The 24,617-nt window shown below is 49.2% G+C and overlaps 1 pseudogene; it reads right to left on the bottom strand.

The window, feature by feature from the left end:
* Positions 1–1,204: 1,204 nt before the first annotated feature.
* On the bottom strand, positions 1,205–1,845 carry LOC140493943 (heat shock 70 kDa protein-like; annotated as a pseudogene).
* Positions 1,846–24,617: the final 22,772 nt, after the last annotated feature.

Genomic DNA, 24,617 nt, shown 5'->3' with positions numbered 1-24,617 from the left:
GAATCAAGCTATTTTGCGTCTGATAATATATACTGAGGAAGGTTTAATACGTGATCACAAAGTAAAAATAAACTCTAAAGGTTACAGTGACCATAATATGATAGAAGTTAGCATTCATGTTAAGAGTAAGAAACTTGGGTTGAAAACAACTGTGCTATAAACTCGAAGAAGGTAGGCATTGTGCAGAGTTAACTGGAGTGGACTCAGAAAGAAGTTTAATAGAAAAGACAACTAATGAACAACTGCACACTTTTATGAAAATAGTTCATGACTCCCAGTTTCCTCAGTGAGGAAAAATGATTCCAGGAAGGGAATATCAAAGAATGATTAACCAAGGAAAAAAAAAACAGACAGAGTTGAAAGAAAAGTCATAAAAATGGAAAAGATTGTGAGAGAATCAATGTCTGGAAGGTATCAAAAAAAAACTTAAATTTTGCTGCAAACAAAAAAACATTTATGACAGCAACAGACACACAATGCATGAAAATTGGTCCTATCCACTTAATGATTCAAATGGTTAAACAAGCTTTTGGAGAACACAAAGGACATCATCTGAAAATTGGTTGTGCACGGAGAGAAATTGTATTATTGATAGCCACTGCTCGGATGTTATGCATTTTCCACCAAAGATATTTAATTGTGATTACTTTCCCCAATAATTGCATACAAATTAAGTCTGCAAAGGCTGCCAATTGTTATAACACCACCTTCTTGTGGTCTGTATGAAAATAGAATCTCTGTTGTATACTATTTATTATAAGGGAACACTGTTCCAACTACATGACAGAAAGGATAGCTGGCTTGCTTAACTGTAAGTATAACCTGTCTAAACAATAACTTCTCAGGATTAGTGACAACTGACTGAATTTCTGAATCATACGGTGCATTCTTGTAGTGTGCAGAAAACTGAGAAAGAACTCCATTAGCAGCTAAAAGGGTGTAAACTACTCAATGTATAAAACATACAGGAAACAGTTTGCAGAAAAATTCACCATTGACACGTTTAATTGCTACCATTCAAACACCCAAACTTCAGAAATGTAGGCCATCATTTACCTAACTGTGCAAATGTCCAAATCAACTGGGTTTACAGAAGCCCCGAGAAATTCTAAAGGACTGTTGCAATTTCAGGGAGGTGGGGGGATGGAATGGTGGAGAAGAGAGACCAACTGAAAATGATATTACTTTGAAGAGAGTTAAAGTTTCAATCAACCTCTTCAATTGTTGGTCCACCAGAAGGGTCCTTTCTGACTTGTTCTGAGAATGGCCCTTCGGGCATACCTCCCTGGTAAAGTTTGGCAATGATGGGCTTGCATATTTTTTTTTCAAATCTTTCAACTGCTGCTCAAAGTCCTCCTTCTCTGCTGTTTGGTTTGCCTCCAGCCAGGAGATGGCCTGGTTACACTTTTCGATGACTTTGTTCTTATCTTCCTCACTGATCTTGCCTTTCGTTTTCTCTTCCTCCACTGAACTCTTCATGTTAAATGCGTACAACTCCAGGGAATTCTTGGCTGTAATTTTCTCACGCTGCATATCATCCTGACCTTTGTACCTCTCCGCTTCCTGCACTATCCTCTCGATCTCCTCCTTACTCAACCTGCCCTTGTTATTGGTGATGGTGATATTGCTCTCTTTGCCAGTGCTCTTGTCCACAGCAGAGACATTCAAGATGCCATTTGCGTCAATATCAAAGGTGACCTCAATCTGTGGTACACCACGTGGCGCAGGAGGGATCCCACTGAGGTCAAATTTGCCCAAGAGAACTCCGGAGGAAAGGTCTCCTGGCTCACACTCCGCCGCTCGACTTCCTCTTGCATAAGGTGGAGCCCGGAGACTGGGTACTTGTTAAGACCTGGAAGGCCGAAAAGCTCCAGCCGCGGTGGGAAGGACCGTTCCTGGTTCTGTTAACAACTGAAGCAGCTGTTCGGACGAAAGAGAAAGGGTGGGTCCACGCATCGAGGATAAAGGGGCCTGTTCCGTCTGAAGAAGAAAGCACTTGGACATGCGAGCAAGGGGACAAGCCGTTGGTGGTAAAACTGAAAAGACAGCAATAATGAACTCTACTTGGACTGTATTGGTGGGGATATTGATCAGTTTACTCCTGTATGTGGGGGAGGGTGAGGGGAGATGTGACAAATGTCGAACTATAGTAAGACTTGGGATTTGAATCTACTCGGGAACATTGTGTCCCATTCCTATGTGGACGATAGGTGTTACGATGTGAGTGCACGACACGAATGTTGGGAGGATGGGAGACCCTATTATCAGGTATATAATAAAGGATACGGTGGCAAAATCCGTGGATGCCCTATAAATGACCGCTGGGTGTCTATTAGCAAAACTGGGAGGTGGGACCTATCCTCCGTGTTGCTCAGGGAGCAGGTTGACAGAGTCAAGGAGACCAAGATACAGATCACTGATCGGGGGTTGGGGAAGGAGCAAGACCGTTAGGGAACGGTCGTGCTCCCTAAAGTGCCATCCGTATACGAAGAGGTAGAAGGAAAAATTGAACTCCCTGATGTTACACAAAACCTGTTTATTGATCTCACCTCTAGAATAGCCACTGTTTTAAATGTTAGCAATTGCTGGGTTTGTGGGGGGCCGCATATGTCGGAACAATGGCCGTGGACTGGTCAAAGCTTAGACATAGGGGAATTGCAGCAAACCACTTGGACTCATGTCAACGACAGAAAAAGCCAGGGGTGGAGACTGACAAACAGCCCTGAGGGCCAGTTCTGTATTGAAGGCAAGGGGACCGTGGAGGTAGGGATTAGTCCCTGTCAGAATATGTTGGATGCAACCACGCGAGTATGGTGGCCTGAGGATATTACTTGGTACATTGCAAACCGAGGTCATAAAAATTGCGTTCCATTACGTACTGATTCCTCCTCTGACGAACTAGGTTCTGATTCTTCCGATGGCATGATGAGAGTCTGGAATGGTGTTGTCGGGGGAATCGATGCTGGGATACTCCTGTCCAGACTCTGGGTCAGGAGTCCGAATACTGGATTGCAGTGGTCCTGGTCCTTATGAGGGCGTCCCCGGGGTAAAGGAGCTGTGGGATGACGTTGTGAGGCAGGGAGGGCCTGCTCCAGATGGCCTATTTTGGATATGCGGTAATCGGGCATACTCCAAACTGCCCATGGGATGGGCTGGGGTATGCTTCCTGGGTCTAATACGACCTGCGTTCTTCCTATTACCCCGGGAGGAAGGCGATGATTTGGGGATTAAACTCTTTGACTCCCTCCGTAGGTCACCAAGGGATATCCAAGTCAGTGATTGGGGGGATGAGTGGCCACCGGCCCGGATTATTGAATACTACGGGCCAGCTACATGGGCACAGGACGGATCATGGGGATATCGTACTCCTATCTATATGTTAAATCGAATTATCAGGCTCCAAGCAGTCGTAGAGGTTATTACTAACCGGACTGCCCTGGCCCTGGAGTTGCTGGCTAAGCAGCAGGATCAGATGAGGGCTGCTATATATCAAAACCGACTTGCCTTGGATTATCTGTTGGCCTCGGAGGGGGGGTGTGTACGGGAAGTTTAACCTGACTAACTGCTGTCTAGAAATTGACGACAATGGTAAAGCGGTTTTGAAAATTTCCGATGAAATTCGGAAATTGGCCCATGTGCCAGTACAATCTTGGCGTCCTCTTAGTGGCATCGGATGGTGGGATGGTCTCCTAGGTGGTAGCTGGTGGCGCACGGCGTTGCTGATGGTTGGGGGGGGGGCATGATTCTTCTTCTCGTATTACCCTGCCTAACTCCCTGTATTCAGTTTTTAATTCAGAAAAATATTTCCCGACTCCAGGCAGTGGTGGTTCCACAACATGGGACGCGTGAACTTAAAGTGATGTTGCTGCGAAAGACCAAGGATTTCCCGGGCCCTTGAGGAGGGGGGGCTATCTTGGGCAGGCACATCTTAAAGAAAGAAAAGGGTGGAATTGTGAGAGGTAATTTCGGTTTAAACTTTAAGATGTGCCTGGACCACAGACTGATCTATAATAAAAGACAAAACTTTTGTTTCTTTTCTAAAACATTTTGTATACTCAAAAGTAGAATAGTTTAAATTGTGCAGAATGCTGACAATTTGTGAGCAGAGTAAAAACAAACAGGCCCTTGATTGATGAAACCATTAACACAGGCAGGGAAGAATGAGTCCTTGACTGATAATACTGCAGGGTGAGAGAAACAACTTTGGAGACTCTGAAGACTTTGTGATAAGGGTGCAAATCAAAGAATAATGATGTTTTTAAGAATGTGAACCTCATGGCTCGTTAGAGCCAGGAAGGGGAGGGTCTGGAGGCATTTGTTGCAGACTTTGTGATAAGGGTGTAAATCGAAGAATAATGATGTTTTTAAGAATGTGAACCTCATGGCTTGTTAGAGCCAAGGAGGGGAGGGATTTGTACTGTATATAATGAGAAACTTTGTAAGCCTCAGCGCGCCTTTTACTCAGAAGGGTGCCCGACTCTGCAGACTTGCTAATAAAACTTTGTTTTCCTGAATTTGTCTAGAGCGATTATTAAGAAGCGATTTTCGTTTAACAGTAACCCACCCAGGGAAGAGCAGACTGACCCCACTCTGTCAATATGACACTCAAAGCGAAGAGCAGACTGACCCCACTCTGTCAATGTAACACACCGAGGGAAGAGCAAACTGACCCCACTCTGTCAATGTAACACACCGAGGGAAGAGCAGACTGACTCTACTCTGTCAATGTAACACACCCAGGGAAGTGCAGACTGACCCCACTCTGTCAATGTGACACTCCCAGGGAAGAGAAGTCTGACCCCACTCTCAATGTAACACACCCAGGGACGAACAGACTGACCCCACCCTGTCAATGTAACACACCCAGGGAAGTGCAGACAGACCCCACTCTGTCAATGTAACACACTGAGGGAAGAGCAGACTGACTCTACTCTGTCAATGTAACACACCGAGGGAAGAGCACACTGACTCTACTCTGTCAATGTAACACACACAGGGAAGAGCAGACTGACCCCACTCTGTCAATGTAACACACCCAGGGAAGAGCAGACTGACCCCACTCTATCAATGTAACACACCCAGGGAGGAGCAGACTGACCACACTCTGTCAATGTAACACACCCAGGCAAGAGCAAACTGACGCATACTCTGCAAAATACCTCACGCAGTCAAACGCAGATAGACCCCAATCTGTCAATTTAATACACACAGGCAAGTGCAGACGGACCCCACTCTGTCAATGTAACACACCCAGGGAAGAGCAGACTGACCTCATTCTGCAAAGTTACTCACACAAGCAACAGCAGACTGACCCCACTCTGTCAATGTAACACTCCCAGGGAAGAGCAGACTGACCCCACTCTGTGAATGTAACACACCGAGGGTAGAGCAGACTGACTCTACTCTGTCAAAATAACACACGGAGGGAAGAGCAGACTGACCCCACTCTGTCAATATAACACACCAAAGGAAGAGCAGAATGACCCCACTCTGTCAATGTAATACACCCAGGGAAGAGCAGACTGTCCCCACTCTGTCAGTGTATCGCACCCAGTGAAGAGCAGACTGACCGCACTCTGTCAATGTAACACACCCAGGGAAGAGCAGACTGACCTCATTCTGCGAAATAACTCACACAAGCAAGAGCAGACTGACCCCAATCTCTCAAGGTAAAATACACAAGGAAGTGCAGACTGACCCCACTCTGTCAATGTAACACACCCAGGGAAGAGCAGGCTGACCTCACTCTGTCAAAGCAACACACCCGGGGAAGAGCAGACTGACCCCACTCTGTCAATGTAACACACCCGGGGAAGAGCAGACCGACCCCACTCTGTCAAGGTAACACACCCAGGGAAGAGCAGACTGTCCCCACTCTGTCAATTTAACACACCCAGGGAAGTGCAGACTGGCCCCACTCTGTCCATGCACCACATCCAGGGTAGTGCAGACTGACCCCACTCTGTCAATGTAACACACCAAAGGAAGAGCAGACTGACCCCACTCTGTCAGTGTATCCCACCCAGTGAAGAGCAGACTGACCCCACTCTGTCAATGGAAACCAACCAGGGAAGAGAAGACTGACGCCACTCTGTCACTGTAACACACCCAGGGAAGATCAGACTGAAACCACTTTGTCAATGTAACACACCCAGGGAAGAGCATACTGACACCACTCTGTCAATGTAACACTGCCACGGAATAGCAGACTGACCCCACTCTGTCAATGTAACACACCCAGGGAGGAGCAGACTGACACCACACTGTCAATGTAACCCACCCTGGGAAGAGCAGACTGACCCCACTTTGTCAATGTAACACACCCAGGCAAGAGCAGACTGACGCGTACTCTGCAAAATAACTCACACAGTCAAACGCAGATAGACCCCACTCTGTCAATTTAATACACACCGGCAAGAGCAGACTGATCCCACTCTGTCAACGTAACACACCCAGGGAAGAGCAGACTGACCTCATTCTGCAAAATAACTCACACAAGCAACAGCAGACTGACCCCAATCTCTCATGGTAAAATACACAATGAAGTGCAGTGTGACGCCACTCTGTCAATGTAACACACCCAGGGAAGAGCAGACTGACCTCACTCTGTCAATGCAACACACCCGGGGCACAGCAGACTGACCTTACTCTGTCAATGTAACACACACAGGGAAGAGCAGACTGACCTCACTCTGTCAATGTAACACACACAGGGAAGAGCAGACTGACCCCACTCTGTCAATGTAACACACCCAGGGAAGAGCAGACCAACCCCACTCTGTCAATGTAACACACCGAGGGATGAGCAGACTGACTCTACTCTGTCAAGGTAACACACCGAGGGAAGTGCAGACTGATCCCACTCTGTCAATGTAACACTCCCAGGGAAGAGCAGACTGACCCCACTCTGTCAATGTAACACAACTAGGGAAGAGCAGACAGACCCCACTCTGTCAATGTAACACACCGAGGGAAGAGCAGACTGACTCTACTCTGACAATGTAACACACCCAGGGAAGTGCAGACTGACCCCACTCTGTCAATGTAACACTCCCAGGAAAGAGCAGTCTGACTCCACTCTCAATGTAACACACCCAGGGAAGTGCAGACTGACCCCACTCTGTCAATGTAAGACACCCAGGGAAGTGCAGACTGACCCCACTCTGTCAATATGACACTCCAAGCGAAGAGCAGACAGACCCCACTCTGTGAATGTAACACTCCTAGGAAGAGCAGACTGACACCACTCTGTCAATGTAACACACCCAGGGAAGTGCAGACTGACCCCACTCTGTCAATGTAACACTCCCAGGGAAGAGCAGACTGACCCCACTCTGTCAATGTAACACACCCAGGGAAGAGCAGACCGACCATACTCTGTCAATGTAACACACCCAGGGAAGTGCAGACTGACCCCACTCTGTCAACGTAACACTTCCAGGAAAGAGCAGTCTGACCCCACTCTCAATGTAACACACCCAGCGAAGAACAGACTGACCCCACCCTGTCAATGTAACACATCCAGGGAAGTGCAGACTGACCCCACTCTGTCAATGTAACACACCAAAGGAAGAGTAGTCTGACCCCACTCTGTCAGAGTATCCCACCCAGTGTAGAGCAGACTAACCCCACTCTGTCAATGGAAACCAACCAGGGAAGAGAGGACTGACGCCACTCTGTCACTGTAACACACCCAGGGAAGATCAGACTGAAACCACTCTGTCAATGTAACACACCCAGGGAAGAGCATACTGACCCCACTCTGTCAATGTAACACTGCCACGGAATAGCAGACTGACCCCACCTTGTCAATGTAACACACCCACGGAAGAGCCGACTGATCCCACTCTGACAATGCAACACACCCAGGGAAGAGCAGACTGAACCCACTCTGTCAATGTAACACACCCAGGGAGGAGCAGACTGACCCCACACTGTCAATCTAACCCACCCTGGGAAGAGCAGACAAAGCCAACTCTGTCAGTGTATCCCACCCAGTGAAGAGCAGACTGACCCCACACTGTCAATGTAACCCACCCAGGGAAGAGCAGACTGACCCCACTTTGTCAATGTAACACACCCAGGCAAGAGCAGACTGACGCGTACTCTGCAAAATAACTCACACAGTCAAACACAGATAGACCCCACTCTGTCAATTTAATACACACAGGCAAGAGCAGACTGATCCCACTCTGTCAACGTAACACACCCAGGGAAGAGCAGACTGACCTCATTCTGCAAAATAACTCACACAAGCAACAGCAGACTGACCCCAATCTCTCATGGTAAAATACACAATGAAGTGCAGAGTGACACCACTCTGTCAATGTAACACACCCAGGGAAGAGCAGACTGACCTCACTCTGTCAATGCAACACACCCGGGGCAGAGCAGACTGACCTTACTCTGTCAATGTAACACACACAGGGAAGAGCAGATTGACCTCACTCTGTCAATGTAACACACACAGGGAAGAGCAGACTGACACCACTCTGTCAATGTAACACACCCAGGGAAGAGCAGACCGACCCCACTCTGTCAATGTAACACACCGAGGGATGAGCAGACTGACTCTACTCTGTCAAGGTAACACACCTAGGGAAGTGCAGACTGATCCCACTCTGTCAATGTAACACTCCCAGGGAAGAGCAGACTGACCCCACTCTGTCAATGTAACACAACTAGGGAAGAGCAGACAGACCCCACTCTGTCAATGTAACACACCGAGGGAAGAGCAGACTGACTCTACTCTGACAATGTAACACACCCAGGGAAGTGCAGACTGACCCCACTCTGTCAATGTAACACTCCCAGGAAAGAGCAGTCTGACCACACTCTCAATGTAACACACCCAGGGAAGAACAGACTGACCCCACCCTGTCAATGTAACACACCCAGGGAAGTGCAGACTGACCCCACTCTGTCAATGTAAGACACCCAGGGAAGTGCAGACTGACCCCACTCTGTCAATATGACACTCCAAGCGAAGAGCAGACAGACCCCACTCTGTGAATGTAACACTCCTAGGAAGAGCAGACTGACACCACTCTGTCAATGTAACACACCGAGGAAGAGCAGACTGACTCTACTCTGTCAAGGTAACACACCCAGGGAAGTGCAGACTGACCCCACTCTGTCAATGTAACACTCCCAGGGAAGAGCAGACTGACCCCACTCTGTCAATGTAACACACCCAGGGAAGAGCAGACCGACCCCACTCTGTCAATGTAACACACCCAGGGAAGTGCAGACTGACCCCATACTGTCAACGTAACACTTCCAGGAAAGAGCAGTCTGACCCCACTCTCAATGTAACACACCCAGCGAAGAACAGACTGACCCCACCCTGTCAATGTAACACATCCAGGGAAGTGCAGACTGACCCCACTCTGTCAATGCAACACACCCAGGGTAGTGCAGACTGACCCCACTCTGTCAATGTAACACACCAAAGGAAGAGTAGTCTGACCCCACTCTGTCAGTGTATCCCACCCAGTGTAGAGCAGACTAACCCCACTCTGTCAATGTAAACCAACCAGGGAAGAGCAGACTGACGCCACTCTGTCACTGTAACACACTCAGGGAAGAGCAGACTGAACCCACTCTGTCAATGTAACACACCCAGGGAAGAGCATACTGACCCCACTCTGTCAATGTAACAAACCCGGGGATGAGCAGACTGACGCCACTGTGTCAATGTAACATACCCAGGGAAGAGCAAACTGACACCACTCTGTCAATTTAACACACTCAGGGAAGAGCAGACTGACCCCACTCTGTCAATGTAACCCACCCAGGGACGAGCACACTGACCTCACTCTGTCAATGTAACCCACCCAGGGAAGAGCAGAATGATCTCACTCTGTCAATGTAACACACCCAGGGAGGAGCAGACTGACCCCACTCTGTCAATGTAACACACCCTAACAAGAGCAGGCTGACACGTACTCTGCAAAATAACTCACACAGTCAAACGCAGATAGACACCACTCTGTCAATTTAATACACATAGGCAAGTGCAGACTGACCCCACTCTGTCAATGTAACACACCCAGGGAAGAGCAGACTGACCCCACTCTGTCAATGTAACACAGCCAGGGAAGAGCAGACTTACATCACTCTGTCAATGTTACACACCCAGGCAAGAGCAGACTGACCCCAGTCTCTCAAGGTAACACACCCAGGCAAGAGCAGACTGACCCCAGTCTGTCAAAGTAATACACCCAGGAAGATCAAACTGACCCCACTCTGTCAATGTAACACACCCAGGGAAGAGCAGACTGACCCCTCTCTGTCAAAGTAACACACCCAGGGAAGAGCAGACTGACCCCACTCTGTCAACTTTACCTACCCTGGGAAGAGCAGACAAACTCCACTCTGTCAGTGTAACACATCGAGGGAAGAGGAGACTGACTCTACTCTGTCAATGTAACACACCGACGGAAGAGCAGACTGGCTCTACTCTGTCAATGTAACAAACCCAGGGAAGAGCAGACTGACCCCACTCTGTGAATGTAACACACCCAGGGAAGAGCAGACTGACACCACTCTGTCAATGTAAAACACCCAGGGAAGAGCAGACCGACCCCACTCTGTCAATGGAACACACCCAGGCAAGAGCAGACTGACGCATACTCTGCAAAATACCTCACACAGTCAAACGCAGATACACCCCAATCTGTCAATTTAATACACACAGGCAAGTGCAGACTGACCCCATTCTGTCAATGTAACACACCCAGGGAAGAGTAGACTGACCTCATTCTGCAAAATTACTCACACAACCAACAGCAGACTGACCCCACTTTGTCAGTGTATCCCACCCAGTGAAGCGCAGACTGACCCCACTCTGTCAATGTAACACACCGAGGGAAGAGGAGACTGACTCTACTCTGTCAATGTAACACACCGAGGGAAGAGCAGACTGACTCTACTCTGTCAAAGTAACACACCCAGGGAAGTGAAGACTGACCCCACTCTGTCAATGTAACACACCCAGGGAAGAGCAGACTGACCCCACACTGTCAATGTAACAAACCCAGGGAAGTGCAGATTGACCTCACTCTGTCAATGTAATACACCCAAGGAAGTGCAGACTGACCCCACTCTGTCAATGCACCACATCCAGGGTAGTGCAGACTGACCCCACTCTGAAAAAGTAACACACCAAAGGAAGAGCAGACTGACCCCACTCTGTCAGTGTATCCCACCAAGTGAAGAGCAGACTGACCCCACTCTGTCAATGGAAACCAACCAGGGAAGAGCAGACTGACGCCACTCTGTCACTGTAACACACCCAGGGAAGATCAGACTGAAACCACTCTGTCAATGTAACACTCCCAGGGAATAGCAGACTGACCCCACTCTGTCAATGTAACACACCCACGGAAGAGCAGACTGACCCCACTCTGTCAATGCAACACACCCAGGGAAGAGCAGACTGAACCCACTCTGTCAATGTAACCCACCCTGGGAAGAGCAGACAAACCCCACTCTGTCAGTGTATCCCACCCAGTGAAGAGTAGACTGACCCCACTCTGTCAATGTAACACACCGAGGGAAGAGCAGACTGACTCTACTCTGTCAAAGTAACACACCCAGGGAAGATCATTCTGACCCCACTCTGTCAATGTAACACTCCCAGGGAAGAGCAGTCTGACCCCACTCTGTCAATGTAAAACACTCTGGGAAAGCAGTCTGACCCCACTCTGTCAATGTAACACACCCAGGGAAGAGCAGACTGACCCCATTCTGTCAATGTAACACACCCAGGGAAGTGCATACTGACCCCACTCTGTCAATGCAACACACCCAGGGAAGTGTAGACTGACCCCATTCTGTCAATGTAACATACCCAGGGAAGATCATTCTGACCCCACTCTGTCAATGTTACACACCCAGGGAAGATCATTCTGACCCCACTCTGTCAATGTAACACTCCCAGGGAAGAGCAGTCTGACCCCACTCTGTCAATGTAAAACACCCTGGGAAGAGCAGACTGACCCCACTCTGTCAATGTAACACACCCATGGAAGTGCAGCCTGACCCCATTCTGTCAATGTAACACACCCAGGGAAGTGCATACTGACCCCACTCTGTCAATGCAACACACCCAGGGAAGTGCATACTGACCCCACTCTGTCAATGCAACACACCCAGGGAAGTGTAGACTGACCCCACTCTGTCAATGTTACACACCCAGGGAAGATCATTCTGACCCCACTCTGTCAATGTTACACACCCAGGGAAGATCATTCTGACCCCACTCTGTCAATGTTACACACCCAGGGAAGATCAGACCGACCCCACTCTGTCAATGTAACACACCCAGGGAAGAGCAGACTGACACCACTCTGTCAATGTAATACACCCAGGGAAGGTCAGATTGACCCCACTCTGTCAATGTAACGAACCCAGGGAAGAGCAGACTGACACCACTCTATGAATGTAACACACCCAGGGAAATCTGATTGACCCCACTCTGTTAATGTAAACCACCCAGGGAAGAGCAGACTGTCCCAACTCTGTCAATGTAACACACCCAGAGAAGAGCAGACTGACCCCACTCTGTCAATGTGACACACCCAGGGAAGAGCAGACTGTGTCTACTCTGTCAATGTAACACACCCAGAGAAGAGCAGACTGACTCTATTCTGTCAATGTAACCCACCCAGGGAAGAGCAGACTCACCCCACTCTGTCAATGTAACACACCCAGGCAAGAGCAGACTGACGCACACTCTGCAAAATAACTCACACAGTCAAACGCAGATAGATCCCACTCTGATAATTTAATACACACATGCAAGTGCAGACTGACCCCACTCTGTCAATGTAATACACCCAGGGAAGAGCAGACTGACCTCATTCTGCGAAATAACTCACACAAGCAAGAGCAGACTGACCACAATCTCTCAAGGTAAAATACACAAGGAAGTGCAGACTGACCCCACTCTGTCAATGTAACACACCAAAGGAAGAGTAGTCTGACCCCACTCTGTCAGTGTATCCCACCCAGTGTAGAGCAGACTAACCCCACTCTGTCAATGTAAACCAACCAGGGAAGAGCAGACTAACGCCACTCTGTCACTGTAACACACTCAGGGAAGAGCAGACTGAACCCACTCTGTCAATGTAACACACCCAGGGAAGAGCATACTGACCCCACTCTGTCAATGTAACACACCCGGGGATGAGCACACTGACGCCACTGTGTCAATGTAACATACCCAGGGAAGAGCAGACTGACACCACTCTGTCAATTTAACACACTCAGGGAAGAGCAGACTGAACCCACTCTGTCAAGGTAACACACCCAGGGAAGAGCAGACTGACCCCAATCTGTCAATGTAACTCGCCCAGGGAAGAGCAGACTGACCCCATTCTGTCAATGTAACACACCCAGGGAGGAGCAGACTGACCCCACTCTGTCAATGTAACACACCCTAACCAGAGCAGCTGACACGTACTCTGCAAAATAACTCACACAGTCAAACGCAGATAGACACCACACTGTCAAATTAATACACATAGGCAAGTGCAGACTGACCCCACTCTGTCAATGTAACACACCCAGGGAAGAGCAGACTGACCCCACTCTGTCAATGTAACACAGCCAGGGAAGAGCAGAATTACATCACTCTGTCAATGTTACACACCCAAGCAAGAGCAGACTGACCCCAGTCTCTCAAGGTAACACACCCAGGGAAGTACAGACTGACCCACCCTGTCAATGTATTACACCCAGGAAGATCAAACTGACCCCACTCTGTCAATGTAACACACCCAGGGAAGAGCAGACTGACCCCACTCTGTCAATGTAACACACCCAGGGAAGAGCAGACTGACCCCACTCTGTCAACTTTACCTACCCTGGGAAGAGCAGACAAACTCCACTCTGTCAGTGTAACACACCAAGGGAAGAGGAGACTGACTCTACTCTGTCAATGTAACACACCGAGGGAAGAGCAGACTGGCTCTACTCTGTCAATGTAACAAACCCAGGGAAGAGCAGACTGACCCCACTCTGTGAATGTAACACACCCAGGGAAGAGCAGACTGACCCCACTCTGTCAATGTAACACACCCAGGGAAGAGCAGACTGACCCCACTCTGTCAATGGAACACACCCAGGCAAGAGCAGACTGACGCATACTCTGCAAAATACCTCACACAGTCAAACGCAGATAGACCCCAATCTGTCAATTTAATACACACAGGCAAGTGCAGACTGACCCCATTCTGTCAATGTAACACACCCAGGGAAGAGTAGACTGACCTCATTCTACAAAATTACTCACACAAGCAACAGCAGACTGACCCCACTCTGTCAGTGTATCCCACCCAGTGAAGCGCAGACTGACCCCACTCTGTCAATGTAACACACCGAGGGAAGAGGAGACTGACTCTACTCTGTCAATGTAACACACCGAGGGAAGAGCAGACTGACTCTACTCTGTCAATGTAACACACCGAGTGTAGAACAGCCTGACTCTACTCTGTCAAAGTAACACACCAAAGGAAGAGCAGACTGACCCCACTCTGTCAGTGTATCCCACCAAGTGAAGAGCAGACTGACCCCACTCTGTCAATGGAAACCAACCAGGGAAGAGCAGACTGACGCCACTCTGTCACTGTAACACACCCAGGGAAGATCAGACTGAAACCACTCTGTCAATGTAACACTCCCAGGGAATAGCAGACTGACCCCACTCTGTCAATGTAACACACCCACGGAAGAGCAGACTGACCCCACTCTGTCAATGCAACACACCCAGGGAAGAGCAGACTGAACCCACTCTGTCAATGTAACCCACCCTGGGAAGAGCAGACAAACCCCACTCTGTCAGTGTATCCCACCCAATGAAGAGTAGACTGACCCCACTCTGTCAATGTAACACACCGAGGGAAGAGCAGACTGACTCTACTCTGTCAAAGGAACACACCCAGGGAAGTGAAGACTGACCCCACTCTGTCAATGTAACACTCCCAGGGAAGAGCAGTCTGAACCCATTTCTGTCAATGTAAAACACCCTGGGAAGAGCAGACTGACCCCACTCTGTCAATGTAACACACCCATGGAAGTGCAGCCTGACCCCATTCTGTCAATGTAACACACCCAGGGAAGTGCATACTGACCCCACTCTGTCAATGCAACACACCCAGGGAAGTGCAGACTGACCCCACTCTGTCAATGTAACACACCCAGGGAAGATCATTCTGACCCCACTCTGTCAATGATACACACCCAGGGAAGATCATTCTGACCCCACTCTGTCAATGTTACACACCCAGGGAAGATCAGACCGACCCCACTCTGTCAATGTAACACACCCAGGGAAGAGCAGACTGACACCACTCTGTCAATGTAATACACCCAGGGAAGGTCAGACTGACCCCACTCTGTCAATGTAACGTACCCAGGGAAGAGCAGACTGACACCACTCTATGAATGTAACACACCCAGGGAAATCTGATTGACCCCACTCTGTTAATGTAATCCACCGAGGGAAGAGCAGACTGTCCCAACACTGTCAATGTAACACACCCAGAGAAGAGCAGACTGACCCCACTCTGTCAATGTGACACACCCAGGGAAGAGCAGACTGTGTCTACTCTGTCAATGTAACACACTCAGGGAAGAGCAGACTGACCCCACTCTGTCAATCTAACCCACCTAGGGAAGAGCAGACTCACCCCACTCTGTCAATGTAACACACCCAGGCAAGAGCAGACTGACGCACACTCTGCAAAATAACTCACACAGTCAAACGCAGATAGATCCCACTCTGATAATTTAATACACACATGCAAGTGCAGACTGACCCCACTCTGTCAATGTAACACGCCCAGGGAAGAGCAGTCTGACCCCACTCTGTCAATGTAAAACACCCTGGGAAGAGCAGACTGACCCCACTCTGTCAATGTAACACACCCAGGGAAGTGCAGACTGACTCCATTCTGTCAATGTAACACACCCAGGGAAGTGCATACTGACCCCACTCTGTCAATGCAACACACCCAGGGAAGTGCAGACTGACCTCACTCTGTCAATGTAACACACCCAGGGAAGATCATTCTGACCCCACTCTGTCAATGTAACACTCCCAGGGAAGAGCAGTCTGACCCCACTCTGTCAAAGTAAAACACCCTGGGAAGAGCAGACTGACCCCACTCTGTCAATGTAACACACCTAGGGAAGTGCAGACTGACCCCATTCTGTCAATGTAACACACCCAGGGAAGTGCATACTGACCCCACTCTGTCAATGCAACACACCCAGGGAAGTGCAGACTGACCCCACTCTGTCAATGTTACACACCCAGGGAAGATCATTCTGACCCCACTCTGTCAATGTCACACACCCAGGGAAGATCATTCTGACCCCACTCTGTCAATGTTACACACCCAGGGAAGATCAGACCGAACCCACTCTGTCAATGTAACACACCCAGGGAAGAGCAGACTGAAACCACTCTGTCAATGTAATACACCCAGGGAAGGTCAGATTGACCCCACTCTGTCAATGTAACGCACCCAGGGAAGAGCAGACTGACACCACTCTATGAATGTAACACACCCAGGGAAATCTGATTGACCCCACTCTGTTAATGTAAACCACCCAGGGAAGAGCAGACTGTCCCAACTCTGTCAATGTAACACACCCAGAGAAGAGCAGACTGACCCCACTCTGTCAATGTAACACACCCAGGCAAGAGCAGACTGACGCTTACTCTGCAAAATAACTCACACAGTCAAACGCAGATAGATCCCACTCTGATAATTTAATACACACATGCAAGTGCAGACTGACCCCACTCTGTAAATGTAACACACCCAGGGAAGAGCAGACTGACCTCATTCTGCGAAATAACTCACACAAGCAAGAGCAGACTGACCCCAATCTCTCAAGGTAAAATACACAAGGAAGTGCAGACTGACCGCACTCTGTCAAAGTAACACACCCAGGGAAGAGCAGACTGACCTCACTCTGTCAATGTAACACACCCGGGGAAGAGCAGACCGACCCCACTCTGTCAAGGTAACACACCCAGGGAAGAGCAGACTGACCCCACTCTGTCAATGTAATACACCCAGGGAAGTGCAGACTGACCCCACTCTGTCAATGCACCACATCCAGGGTAGTGCAGACTGACCCCACTCTGTCAATGTAACACACCCAGGGAAGAGCAGTCTGACCCCACTCTGTCAATGTAACACACCCAGGGAAGTGCAGACTGACCCCATTCTGTCAATGTAACACACCCAGGGAAGTGCATACTGACCCCACTCTGTCAATGCAACACACCCAGGGAAGTGCAGACTGACCCCACTCTGTCAATGTAACACACCCAGGGAAGATCATTCTGACCCCACTCTGTCAATGTTACACACCCAGGGAAGATCAATCTGACCGCACTCTGTCAATGTTACACACCCAGGGAAGATCAGACCGACCCCACTCTGTCAATGTAACACACCCAGGGAAGAGCAGACTGACACCACTCTGTCAATGTAATACACCCAGGGAAGGTCAGATTGACCCCACTCTGTCAATGTAACGCACCCAGGGAAGAGCAGACTGACACCACTCTATGAATGTAACACACCCAGGGAAATCTGATTGACCCCACTCTGTTAATGTAATCCACCGAGGGAAGAGCAGACTGTCCCAACTCTGTCAATGTAACACATCCAGAGAAGAGCAGACTGACCCCACTCTGTCAATGTGACACACCCAGGGAAGAGCAGACTGTGTCTACTCTGTCAATGTAACACACTCAGGGAAGAGCAGACTGACCCCACTCTGCCAATCTAACCCACCCAGGGAAGAGCAGACTCACCCCACTCTGTCAATGTAACACACCCAGGCAAGAGCAGACTGACGCTTACTCTGCAAAATAACTCACACAGTCAAACGCAGATAGATCCCACTCTGATAATTTAATACACACATGCAAGTGCAGACTGACCCCACTCTGTAAATGTAACACACCCAGGGAAGAGCAGACTGACCTCATTCTGCGAAATAACTCACACAAGCAAGAGCAGACTGACCCCCATCTCTCAAGGTAAAATACACAAGGAAGTGCAGACTGACCCCACTCTGTCAATGTAACACACCCAGGGAAGAGCAGACTGACCTCACTCTGTCAAAGCAACACACCCGGGGAAGAGCAGACTGACCCCACTCTGTCAATATAACACACACAGGGAAGAGCAGACTGAGCCCACTCTGTCAATGTAACACACCCAGGGAAGAGCAGACTGAGCCCACTCTGTCAATGTAACAGACCCAGGCAAGAGCAGACTGACGCGTATTCTGCAAAATAACTCACACAGTCAAACGCAGATAGACCCCACTCTGTCAATTTAATACACACTGGCAAGTGCAGACTGACCACACTCTGTCAATGTAACTCACCAAGGGAAGGGCAGACTGACCTCACTCTGCAAAATAACTCACACAAGCAACAGCAGACTGACCCCAATCTCTCAAGGTAAAATACACAAGGAAGTGCAGACTGACCGCACTCTGTCAAAGTAACACACCCAGGGAAGAGCAGACTGACCTCACTCTGTCAATGTAACACACCCGGGGAAGAGCAGACCGACCCCACTCTGTCAAGGTAACACACCCAGGGAAGAGCAGACTGACCCCACACTGTCAATGTAACAAACCCAGGGAAGTGCAGATTGACCCCACTCTGTCAATGTAATACACCCAGGGAAGAGCAGACTGACCCCACTCTGTCAATGTAACACACCCAGGGAAGAGCAGACTGACCCCACTCTGTCAATGGAACACACACAGGCAAGAGCAGACTGACGCATACTCTGCAAAATACCTCACACAGTCAAATGCAGATAGACCCCAATCTGTCAATTTAAAACACACATGCAAGTGCAGACAGACCCCATTCTGTCAATGTAACACACCCAGGGAAGAGTAGACTGACCTCATTCTGCAAAATTACTCACACAAGCAACAGCAGACTGACCCCACTCTGTCAGTGTATCCCACCCAGTGAAGCGCAGACTGACCCCACTCTGTCAATGTAACACACCGAGGGAAGAGGAGACTGACTCTACTCTGTCAATGTAACACACCGAGGGAAGAGCAGACTGACTCTACTCTGTCAATGTAACACACCGAGGGAAGAGCAGACTGACTCTACTCTGTCAATGTAACACACCCAGGGAAGATCATTCTGACCCCACTCTGTCAATGTTACACACCCAGGGAAGATCATTCTGACCCCACTCTGTCAATGTAACACTCCCAGGGAAGAGCAGTCTGACCCCACTCTGTCAATGTAACACACCCAGGGAAGTGCAGACTGACCCCATTCTGTCAATGCAACACACCCAGGGAAGTGCATACTGACCCCACTCTGTCAATGCAACACACCCAGGGAAGTGCATACTGACCCCACTCTGTCAATGCAACACACCCAGGGAAGTGCAGACTGACCCCACTCTGTCAATGTAACACACCCAGGGAAGATCATTCTGACCCCACTCTGTCAATGTTACACACCCAGGGAAGATCAATCTGACCGCACTCTGTCAATGTTACACACCCAGGGAAGATCAGACCGACCCCACTCTGTCAATGTAACACACCCAGGGAAGAGCAGACTGACACCACTCTGTCAATGTAATACACCCAGGGAAGGTCAGATTGACCCCACTCTGTCAATGTAACGCACCCAGGGAAGAGCAGACTGACACCACTCTATGAATGTAACACACCCAGGGAAATCTGATTGACCCCACTCTGTTAATGTAATCCACCGAGGGAAGAGCAGACTGTCCCAACTCTGTCAATGTAACACATCCAGAGAAGAGCAGACTGACCCCACTCTGTCAATGTGACACACCCAGGGAAGAGCAGACTGTGTCTACTCTGTCAATGTAACACACTCAGGGAAGAGCAGACTGACCCCACTCTGTCAATCTAACCCACCCAGGGAAGAGCAGACTCACCCCACTCTGTCAATGTAACACACCCAGGCAAGAGCAGACTGACGCTTACTCTGCAAAATAACTCACACAGTCAAACGCAGATAGATCCCACTCTGATAATTTAATACACACATGCAAGTGCAGACTGACCCCACTCTGTAAATGTAACACACCCAGGGAAGAGCAGACTGACCTCATTCTGCGAAATAACTCACACAAGCAAGAGCAGACTGACCCCCATCTCTCAAGGTAAAATACACAAGGAAGTGCAGACTGACCCCACTCTGTCAATGTAACACACCCAGGGAAGAGCAGACTGACCTCACTCTGTCAAAGCAACACACCCGGGGAAGAGCAGACTGACCCCACTCTGTCAATATAACACACACAGGGAAGAGCAGACTGACCTCATTCTGTCAATGTAACACACCCAGGGAAGAGCAGACTGAGCCCACTCTGTCAATGTAACAGACCCAGGCAAGAGCAGACTGACGCGTATTCTGCAAAATAACTCACACAGTCAAACGCAGATAGACCCCACTCTGTCAATTTAATACACACTGGCAAGTGCAGACTGACCACACTCTGTCAATGTAACTCACCAAGGGAAGGGCAGACTGACCTCACTCTGCAAAATAACTCACACAAGCAACAGCAGACTGACCCCAATCTCTCAAGGTAAAATACACAAGGAAGTGCAGACTGACCGCACTCTGTCAAAGTAACACACCCAGGGAAGAGCAGACTGACCTCACTCTGTCAATGTAACACACCCGGGGAAGAGCAGACCGACCCCACTCTGTCAAGGTAACACACCCAGGGAAGAGCAGACTGACCCCACAATGTCAATGTAACAAACCCAGGGAAGTGTAGATTGACCCCACTCTGTCATTGTAATACACCCAGGGAAGAGCAGACTGACCCCACTCTGTCAATGTAACACACCCAGGGAAGAGCAGACTGACCCCACTCTGTCAATGGAACACACCCAGGCAAGAGCAGACTGACGCATACTCTGCAAAATACCTCACACAGTCAAACGCAGATAGACCCCAATCTGTCAATTTAAAACACACAGGCAAGTGCAGACTGACCCCATTCTGTCAATGTAACACACCCAGGGAAGAGTAGACTGACCTCATTCTGCAAAATTACTCACACAAGCAACAGCAGACTGACCCCACTCTCTCAATGTAACACACCCAGGGAAGAGCAGACTGACTCTACTCTGTCAATGTAACACACCGAGGGAAGAGCAGACTAACCCCACTCTCTCAATGTAACACACCCAGGGAAGAGCAGACTGACTCTACTCTGTCAATGTAACACACCGAGGGAAGAGCAGACTGACTCTACTCTGTCAATGTAACACACCCAGGGAAGATCATTCTGACCCCACTCTGTCAATGTTACACACCCAGGGAAGATCATTCTGACCCCACTCTGTCAATGTAACACTCCCAGGGAAGAGCAGTCTGACCCCACTCTGTCAATGTAAAACACCCTGGGAAGAGCAGACCGACCCCACTCTGTCAATGTAACACACCCAGGGAAGAGCAGACTGACACCACTCTGTCAATGTAACACACCGAGGGAAGAGGAGACTGACTCTACTCTGTCAATGTAACACACCGAGGGAAGAGCAGACTGACTCTACTCTGTCAATGTAACACACCGAGTGTAGAACAGCCTGACTCTACTCTGTCAAAGTAACACACCCAGGGAAGTGAAGACTGACCCCACTCTGTCAATGTAACACTCCCAGGGAAGAGCAGTCTGACCCCACTCTGTCAATGTAAAACACCCTGGGAAGAGCAGACTGACCCCACTCTGTCAATGTAACACACCCAGGGAAGTGCAGACTGACCCCATTCTGTCAATGTAACACACCCAGGGAAGTGCATACTGACCCCACTCTGTCAATGCAACACACCCAAGGAAGTGCAGACTGACCCCACTCTGTCAATGTAACACACCCAGGGAAGATCATTCTGACCCCACTCTGTCAATGTTACACACCCAGGGAAGATCATTCTGACCCCACTCTGTCAATGTAACACTCCCAGGGAAGAGCAGTCTGACCCCACTCTGTCAATGTAAAACACCCTGGGAAGAGCAGACTGACCCCACTCTGTCAATGTAACACACCCAGGGAAGTGCAGACTGACCCCATTCTGTCAATGTAACACACCCAGGGAAGTGCATACTGACCCCACTCTGTCAATGCAACACACCCAGGGAAGTGCAGACTGACCCCACTCTGTCAATGTAACACACCCAGGGAAGATCATTCTGACCCCACTCTGTCAATGTTACACACCCAGGGAAGATCATTCTGACCCCACTCTGTCAATGTTACACACCCAGGGAAGATCAGACCGACCCCACTCTGTCAATGTAACACACCCAGGGAAGAGCAGACTGACACCACTCTGTCAATTTAATACACCCAGGGAAGGTCAGATTGACCCCACTCTGTCAATGTAACGCACCCAGGGAAGAGCAGACTGACACCACTCTATGAATGTAACACACCCAGGGAAATCTGATTGACCCCACTCTGTTAATGTAATCCACCGAGGGAAGAGCAGACTGTCCCAACTCTGTCAATGTAACACATCCAGAGAAGAGCAGACTGTGTCTACTCTGTCAATGTAACACACTCAGGGAAGAGCAGACTGACCCCACTCTGTCAATCTAACCCACCCAGGGAAGAGCAGACTCACCCCACTCTGTTAATGTAACACACCCAGGGAAGAACAGACTGACCTCACTCTGTTAATGTAACACAATCAGTGAAGAGCATACTGACCCCACTCTGTCAATTTAACACACCCAGGCAAGAGCTGACTGACGCGTAATCATGCAAAATAACTCACACATTCAAACACAGAGAGACACCACTCTGTCAATTTACTACACACAGGCAATTGCAGACTGACCCCACTCTGTCAATGTAACACACCGAGGAAAGTGCAGACTGACCCCACTCTGTCAATGTAACACTCCCAGGGAAGAGCAGACTGACCCCACTCTGTCAATGTCACACACCCAGGGAAGTGCAGACTGACCCCACTCTGTCAATAAAACCCACCCAGGGAAGAGCAGACTGACCCCACTCTGTCAATGTAACACACCCAGGGAAGAGCAGACTGACCCCACACTGTCAATGTAACACACCCAGGGAAGGGCAGTGACCTCACTCTGTCAATGTAACACACCCAGGGAAGGGCAGACTGACCCCACTCTGTCAATGTAACACACGCCAGGCAAGATTAGACTGACTCCATCCTGTCATTGTAACACACCCGGGGAAGAGCTGACTGACCCCACTCTGTCAGTGTAATAAACCCAGGGAAGAGCAGACTGACCTCACTCTGTTAATGTAACACACCCAGGGAAGAACAGACTGACCTCACTCTGTTAATGTAACACAACCAGTGAAGAGCATACTGACCCCACTCTGTCAATTTAACACACCCAGGCAAGAGCTGACTGACGCGTAATCATGCAAAATAACTCACACATTCAAACACAGAGAGACACCACTCTGTCAATTTACTACACACAGGCAATTGCAGACTGACCCCACTCTGTCAATGTAACACACCGAGGAAAGTGCAGACTGACCCCACTCTGTCAATGTAACACTCCCAGGGAAGAGCAGACTGACCCCACTCTGTCAATGTCACACACCCAGGGAAGTGCAGACTGACCCCACTCTGTCAATAAAACCCACCCAGGCAAGAGCAGACTGACCCCACTCTGTCAATGTAACAGACCCAGGGAAGAGCAGACTGACCCCAATCTGTAAATGTAATAAACCCAGGAAGATCAAACTGACCCCACTCTGTCAATGTAACACACCCAGGGAAGAGCAGACTGACCTCACTCTGTCAATGTAACACTCCCAGGGAAGAGCAGACTGAACTTACACTGTTAATGTAACACACCCAGGGAAGAGAAGACTGAACCCACTCTGTCAATGTAACACTCCCATGGAAGAGCAGACTGAACCCACTCTGTCAATGTAACACACACAGGGAAGATCAGACTGACCCCACTCTGTCAATGTAACCCACCCAGGGAAGAGCAGACTGTCCACACTCTGTCAATGTAACACACCCAGTGAAGAGCAGACTCACACCACTCTGTCAATGTGACACACCCAGGGAAGGGCAGACTGACTCCATTCTGTCAATGTAACACACCGAGTGAAGAGCAGACTGACACCACTCTGTCAATGTAACACACCCAGGGAAGAGCAGACTGACACCACTCTGTCAATTTAAAACACCCAGGGAAGAGCAGACTGACCCCACTCTGTCAATGTAACACACCCAGTGAAGAGCAGACTGACCCCACTCTGTCAATTTAACACACTCAAGGAAGAGCAGACTGACCCTACTCTGTCAATGTAAGATACGCAGGGAATATCAGCCTGACCTCACTCTGTCAATGTAACACACCCAGGGAAGATCAGACTGACCCCACTCTGTCAATGTAACACACCCAGGGAAGATCAGACTGACCCCACTCTGTCAATGTAACACAACCAGGGAAGAGCAGACTGACCTCACTCTGTCAATGTAACAGACACAGGGAAGAACAGACTGACCTCACTCTGTCAATGTAATACACCGAGGGAAG

The sequence above is a fragment of the Chiloscyllium punctatum genome, chromosome 23, assembly GCF_047496795.1.
Source record: "Chiloscyllium punctatum isolate Juve2018m chromosome 23, sChiPun1.3, whole genome shotgun sequence".
In the NCBI taxonomy this organism is placed as follows: domain Eukaryota; kingdom Metazoa; phylum Chordata; class Chondrichthyes; order Orectolobiformes; family Hemiscylliidae; genus Chiloscyllium; species Chiloscyllium punctatum.
This window is presented reverse-complemented; position numbering and strand designations above follow the sequence as displayed.